The sequence below is a fragment of the Alexandromys fortis genome, unplaced genomic scaffold (genome assembly GCF_014885135.2).
Source record: "Alexandromys fortis isolate MF-2015 unplaced genomic scaffold, M_Fortis_MF-2015_v1.1 scaffold_38, whole genome shotgun sequence".
Classification (NCBI taxonomy): domain Eukaryota; kingdom Metazoa; phylum Chordata; class Mammalia; order Rodentia; family Cricetidae; genus Alexandromys; species Alexandromys fortis.
Window position 1 is genome coordinate 9,485,787 of NW_026067916.1, and position 6,796 is coordinate 9,492,582.

A 6,796-nucleotide genomic window follows, 5' to 3' on the forward strand; every position below is an offset into this window, starting at 1 on the left:
TGTCAATTTTTCATAACTAAGTTATCCCATCTACCTTTTGTCTCTAGACTTTCATCTCTATTCTATAATCCTTCCCTTCTTTCCTCCCCCATGGCTGTTTGTGTATTTGGGTGGCTGACCCCTGCGTCCTCTTCTCCTTCTCCTGTTCCCCCTTTTCTCTTATTTTCTCTGCCTGCCAGCCCCACCTATTTCTCTCTCCTGCCTAGATATCATCCGTTCAGCTTTTTATTAGACCAATCAGATGTTTTAGACAGGCAAAGTAACACAGCTTCACAGAGTTAAACACACTCAACATAAAGGAATGCAAAACACCTTTGCCATATTAAACAAATCTTCCATAGCACAAACAAATGTTAGACATCTTAAGTAATACCCCACAGAACACCTCAGCTAGGAAATGATTCATATGCTACTGCTCCTTCCACTCTGGGAAGTTAACTAACTGCTGTCTGTTGTGAATGCGGAAGTCCTGTCTTGCTCAGAAGACATCCTTTCGCTCAAGGCCTTCTTGGTACCGAGCTCCTCAATCTTTGCCTTCTCTATTCTCTAAATGTTCCCTGAGCTTTGGGGAGTTGAGTGTGATACAGAGGCCTCATTTGTGACTGAGCATTCTTTAAGTTGTTACTATTATTAGTGGTGGTGGGACAGATGGGAAAATGCAGGAGAAATGACTGGGACTGCCTCAGATCATAGAACATTACATAATATTGTCCAAAGAGATAAATACAAAACTCCAATAGCTACCTTAAATATTAGAAATAAACAGGTGATATTAGTAATAATATGCTAATTGATCCAGTGTAATTATGATACCATTTCAGCATATAATCAATATAAAAGTTAATCAATGCAATGGATAATTTAAATCTTTCATGCAGTGCTTTGGATAGCATGAGATGTTATCCAATGTTCCTATTCTGTCATGAGTGTGTAATGACCACCACAGTGGTCTTTGCATTACAGCTCTGATGTGAAAACTCATACTCATTTCCTACAATATTAAATAAAAAGACAAAAGCATCAGTCACCTGACGAAAATATGCAATGGTTTATTTTAAATAAATTATTTAATTTATTTATTATAAATTATTATAAATAATAATAAATTTTAAAAACAAATAACTAAGAAAGCTTAAAATGAAAAAAAATATTTTAAAGAATAAAAATATTCTTTAAAAATAAAGAATGACTAATGTCTTCAGAAAACCAAACCACGAAACAAAAACACACATTCTAGTCATCAAACTGCTGAAATGGAAACATAGGATGCCATGAAAGACCCAAATAAAGCTAGCAATTGTGAAACGAATCCAGCAGAGATATGTTGAAATAGGAACGGCACCTCCTCCTCCTCCACCTCCATCAGAGATAAAACGAAATCTTGGCATAGCAGTAAGCTCTTAGAGAAAAGCCAGTTTTGCAAGATGGGTTGCTATTCATTGGGTGCAGGGGGAATACCGTTTTGTCTAAGGTCAACCTCTTCCACTGTGATTTTGCTGCTTCTGGGCACTGTGATGGCTTTGGTCTGGGATCTTGTTGAGTCTACCCTCCAATGACTTTGGCTGCTCATAGTTATATCTTATTAACCTGCGACAAACATTCACTGTATGGAACCTGTTCCTATGCCTTATCAGTTTTTGAACTTCCTTCAACTTTGGCAGAAACATAATAACATGGATATTCAGGTGTTCAGTAGCTGGAGATATTGCCTGGCAGTTACAGAAGAGGCTGCATTGCATGTGTCCATTTCAAATGGTTAACCTTCATCAACTTCCCCAAAGGTCCAAATTGAATAAATTCATTTATTTATTATTTAAAAAGTTAGCTCTTTTTGCAATGCTACATTTACCTGGGACTGTATCTTAGGAAAGTAAATTTATAAAGCTCTACATAAAAACCCTGTCTCAAAAACAAAGAGAAAAAGAAAAGCCAGAATAAACCTTATCAGATTAACTGATAAATCACTTTGCCAAGTACTACATATTACGCAGATAAAAGCCACCCACACAAACATTGCTTTCTCTGTAACCAAGATTATAAAATATTGTTCTTGCCAATGATTTTGATGTCAATGGATTATCTAACAGTATTCTCATAAGAAGACAGTTTCTAAATTCCTTTTACAGCCTATTTTGAAATTCAACTAACTTTCTTTGGTAACATAATTCAGTATAATTTTCATACATCAGTGGATAAGCTTTTCTTAATTGCTAAAAAGAATGGGAAGTAATGAAGCTCAACACTTCTGAAAGAATAAAAGTTTTAACATGAATCATTTAGAAAACTTAAAGGTAAAGAGAAGACAGTGTGAGATTTATTGCTCTCAGATGAGTAGAACACATTAATAATTTTATGATGTATTAATTCTAATAGAACAGAATATCAGAGAAGTGTGACTCCTTGTACCGGCAACACTTCTGTGATTTTACAAGACTGAACAAGGTTCTGGATCCTCAGAAGTAAGAAACAATGTGCCCCACGTCCTTAGAATTCTTAACTATAAATTTTTACACTTAATGAACAAAATTAAATTTTGTCTTGAGTAGACAATTGGCCTCAATTATTTTATATATCATTCTTCTTTACCTTTAATGTCCATTGGAAAATAAATATTATTAAAAGTTATATATTTGTTGTATAATATATTGAGATATTTACATATAATTTCTTCATTCCTTGAATAATTATCATTTTGTGCATTTTTTACTATTTCCCAGTTATCATCCTTGCAAGTCTAGACAGTTTTCTCCTTTTAAAATTATCTTTGTTAATAACATTAAAAAGCAAACTAGTGCTGATATCACCCCACGGGACTTAGGAAACATCAAAGTAGAGGGTCTAGAATGAATGGAAGAGTCCAACTAAAAGGAAGAGTTCTGTGAAAGGTCTTCCAGACATGAGAGAACCGCTGCACACACAAGCTTCCAGTAGCTATGAATACTTGCATGAGATCAAGGCAATTAAAACATCCATCACGTGGCAATGGCGACTTCAGGGGACCTATCCCTAGTCAAAAACCTACCGACTGCTGCTAACTTCAGAATCAGGAAGCCCTCAATCAAAGAATGGGTAAAGAAAACACAGCACATTTACACATGGAGTATTACTCAGCGGTTAAAAAAAGTGGTAACATCATGAAGTTTGCAGGCAAATGGATGGAATTAAATAAAATAATCTTGATTGAGATAACTCAGACCCAGAAAAACAAACATGGCATGTACTCACTCGTAAGCTGATACATGATATAAAGCAAAGGATAACTAGGCTATAATCCGCAGTCCCAGAGAAACTGGGTGATAAAGAAGAGCCTAAGAAGGACACACATGGGTCACCCTAGGAAGGGGAAATAAATAAGATCTCTTGGGTTAACTGGGGGTGGGCAGAAGAAGAATTTAAAAAAAGAAGAAAAGCATAAGACCTAAGGTCTGACTCTATAATATGAGAGGTACTGAAAGTCACAGTGCTAAGGTCTAACTATTTACTGGTTTTCTTCTGTTTTCATATCACAATCAGGGCTAACATAAGATTTATAACTGATTTTCCTACACACAAGCACACAAGTAATTCAGCCACAGGCCACAATCTGCTATCACATGGTTAAGTGTAGCGCTGACACTATTGGAAATGAAGACAATCTTGAGTAGATCTGGGTTTACCTTGTGTCAGTTGATTCAGTTGACTAAAGGTCACTCATTCTGGAGGTTCCAGAACTAAGCAATGTCTTATTCTTCCACTGGCTCCAATGTAGTTGACACATTGACACACCAGTCACAATGGACACGCTTGCCTAAGTCGCATCTTAGGATCTTGTGGGCCGCCTTTGTCTGTTTCAAGTGACTGACCCTACACTGGGTCTGAGAAGGTATCAGATGGACTGGTGTCTTTTTTATGTATCTTCAATTCTTCGAGCTTGCTAAAATCTTCCACCTTCTGAGTATGTTCCCAGTGGAAGCCATGAAGTTTGTTTATATGCACAGAGATACACTACATTATTTCTTCCAAACCTCTAAAATCATATCATCATCATCATCATCATCATCATCATCATCATCATCATCATTATCATTATTCATGCCCCAGCAATGCTTAAGCATGCTTGGGCAACCCACAAATGGTGGTTCTCCCGTGTTCTTATCCTAAATACTTGTGTTCTTGTCACACCCAAGGTTCCACAGTCTTCCTCTATGCTGTCTATCCAGTGTTCTTTTGGCCTTCCTCCTTGTCTTTTTCCACATTCTCCTCTAATCAGTCCTATCTTTGTGTATCTACCGTCGTTCATTTTCATAACATGGCCAAAGTATCTCAAATGTCATTGCTGTATCCTATAGTTTACTTCCTTCTGTAGATAGAGATGTTTCTTAAGGTCATCGTTGAACAGCCCATTTCTTTGTGTGACACCTAGAATCCTCCTGAGAGATGCAGAAGTTATGTATTTTATTGAGGTAATAAAATGCATGTGATGTAGAAATACTGTTTAAATTCAAAGACAGCCCATAACACATACTGCAAAGCTCTATTAGAGAACCTCCAAGAATTTTCCTAAGGCAATTCCACAAAGCCATTACAGAAGACACTACAAAAAAAAAAAAAGAAAAGAAAAGAAAATGTCTAACTTCTAATTAAGAAGAAAGGAATTTATTAAGGAACTGGTACTAGGATGCAAAGAAAAAAGTCTTTAAAATATACTGGGTTTAATGAGAGGAGCAGGACTATATAAAATAATGAACTTGTGTCAACAGAAGACCACACATTTTCTTGTAATGCAAGACAAAGAAAAGATATTAGTGGTAAAAAGTGTAATTCAGAGGCAGGAATGGAGTGATAGGTTTGGAAAATTGACAGGAAGCAAGGGAACTGAATGTAGACCAGAACTGCATGTCTCTTGTGTAATACTCCAAGAAGTTTGAACTTTCTGCTGAGAGCAGACTCGTGCCATTAAGTAATTCTAAGTAAAGAAAACCCACAAGTTAAGAGACTGCATTTCTAAAAGACAGTGTGGAAAGGGATGAATTGGGATGGCTGTTCCTCTAGGAGGCCTTGACCTGAAACATGCCTGCAGTAGAAGAGAGATGCATTGTGTGCAATCTCAACAGGGCGTGGTTACCTGGGAATGTCCCTGAGGTTCAAAGGGGCAACAGAGAGAGCTGTACAATCAAAAAGCGAACTGCAAGAGTCATCCCAATGCATTAGCGATGTGCTCTCACTAACCACTTCTGGCAACCCTTGGGGACATAACAGTAGGGGTAGAAAAAAAAAGGAACAATGAGAACTGAATTATGGACTAAGCAGCTGTTTCAGTAACAGCAGACAAAACACTGAAGGTCAAAGGAAATAGAGTTCTTAGCCCTTCCTGTACACCAGCTCTACTTGAAATGACAGACAGTATAGATCTAACACACAGCAGCGGTGATAAAAGATGACTTAATATCTTCAATTAGTGTTATCAAATGAATGACAACTTAATTTTCCATTTTCTTATTTTGGGTACCAGGTTAGAGTCCAGGGATAGGAGATTTAGCTGCAAAGTTTAACTTCAATGTGTTGTAGAACAAGGACAGCAGTTTAGTGTCTCAAATATAAGATTAGGGGTGGGAGTTTTGGATGGGAGATAGAGGAGGTAAGAGTCTGGAGAAATAGTGAAGAAGAAGAACCCTTCCCCAAGGTCAGAGATCAATAAACAGGAGATATGAATCATTTTATCTAAATCATCTGAGATCTCATAAAGGGAAACAGTAAATGGTATTTTTGCATAAGGCTTCTGTCTTGGGAGTAAGTGTTTAGATCATCTTATTGGACAAAGGAATATGACATAAATACACCATGATTACTTAAACTTTAGGATAGAAGAGAAAAAGGGTATAGGAGAAGGAGAACAAACAATGAATCCAAATACAAAACAAGTAGATTCTCCAAGAAATGACCAGGATAACTTTACAGCTAAAACCTGTCACTATGTTTGAAGAAACAGGCTGCTAAGACAGCAGGGAAATTAAGAGGAGATATAAACAGAGAAATTACCATAGCATAATTCTCATAGCTATTTTAAAATATCTGTGATGCTAAAGTATTACATATCCAACTATAGAATATTTCTGTTAAGGCAATTAGTGTTGTAGTTTTTCCAATTCAAGTAAAAATCTATTGCAAAACTAGGCATACAGAATAAACTTTAACAACCTGGAAATTGAGTAATACATTTGCTGTTATATTGACATCACAGATAATATTTGTCTATGTAACTATGCAGCTCATGTTAACTATATGCAAATCTGATGCTGAAGAAAAAGGATTCTAAGAGAAATTTTTATTTTCTCAAATAGCTTATGGATTATTTACATTCATTTGCAAATATGTATTATAACGACAACAAAACATCAACTCAATAATCAACACACTGGAATAAAGGATTAAAAGGGGAACCATGGATTATGTTGGACATGAATAAGCCCAAGACTTAAGCCTCTAACACTTAAAAGTATTTCATCTGTACATGCTGTATCCAAACCCAACAGAAATGTCTACAGCACAATTCTGTACGTAAATATTATGGGGCCTCCTATTTAGTATAGGCAACTAATGATTCCTAGGAGAACAAGAATTCAGTTTCCCCAAGAACGAGCCAATTAAATTTTGTCCTACCAAATGGAATTCCTTGAAATCATACATATTCGGGTAACACTAAGAGTGTTCAGCAGGTTGTACTTATTCTATTGAACCTGTGTGTGTGTGTGTGTGTGTGTGTGTGAGAGAGAGAGAGACAGAGAGAGAGAGAGAGAGAGAGAGAGAGAGAGAGAGA

General features: G+C 36.5%; 1 protein-coding gene and 1 pseudogene across 1 annotated transcript in view; one reads left to right on the forward strand and one right to left on the reverse strand.

Annotated features, from left to right (window-relative positions):
* The window catches only part of Cd36 (CD36 molecule (CD36 blood group)), a 203,043-nt gene that overhangs the window by 175,760 nt on the left and 20,487 nt on the right, over window positions 1-6,796 (reverse strand). The window lies entirely within an intron of this gene.
* The window catches only part of LOC126500115 (zinc finger MIZ domain-containing protein 2-like), a 14,668-nt pseudogene continuing 10,854 nt past the window's right edge, over window positions 2,983-6,796 (forward strand).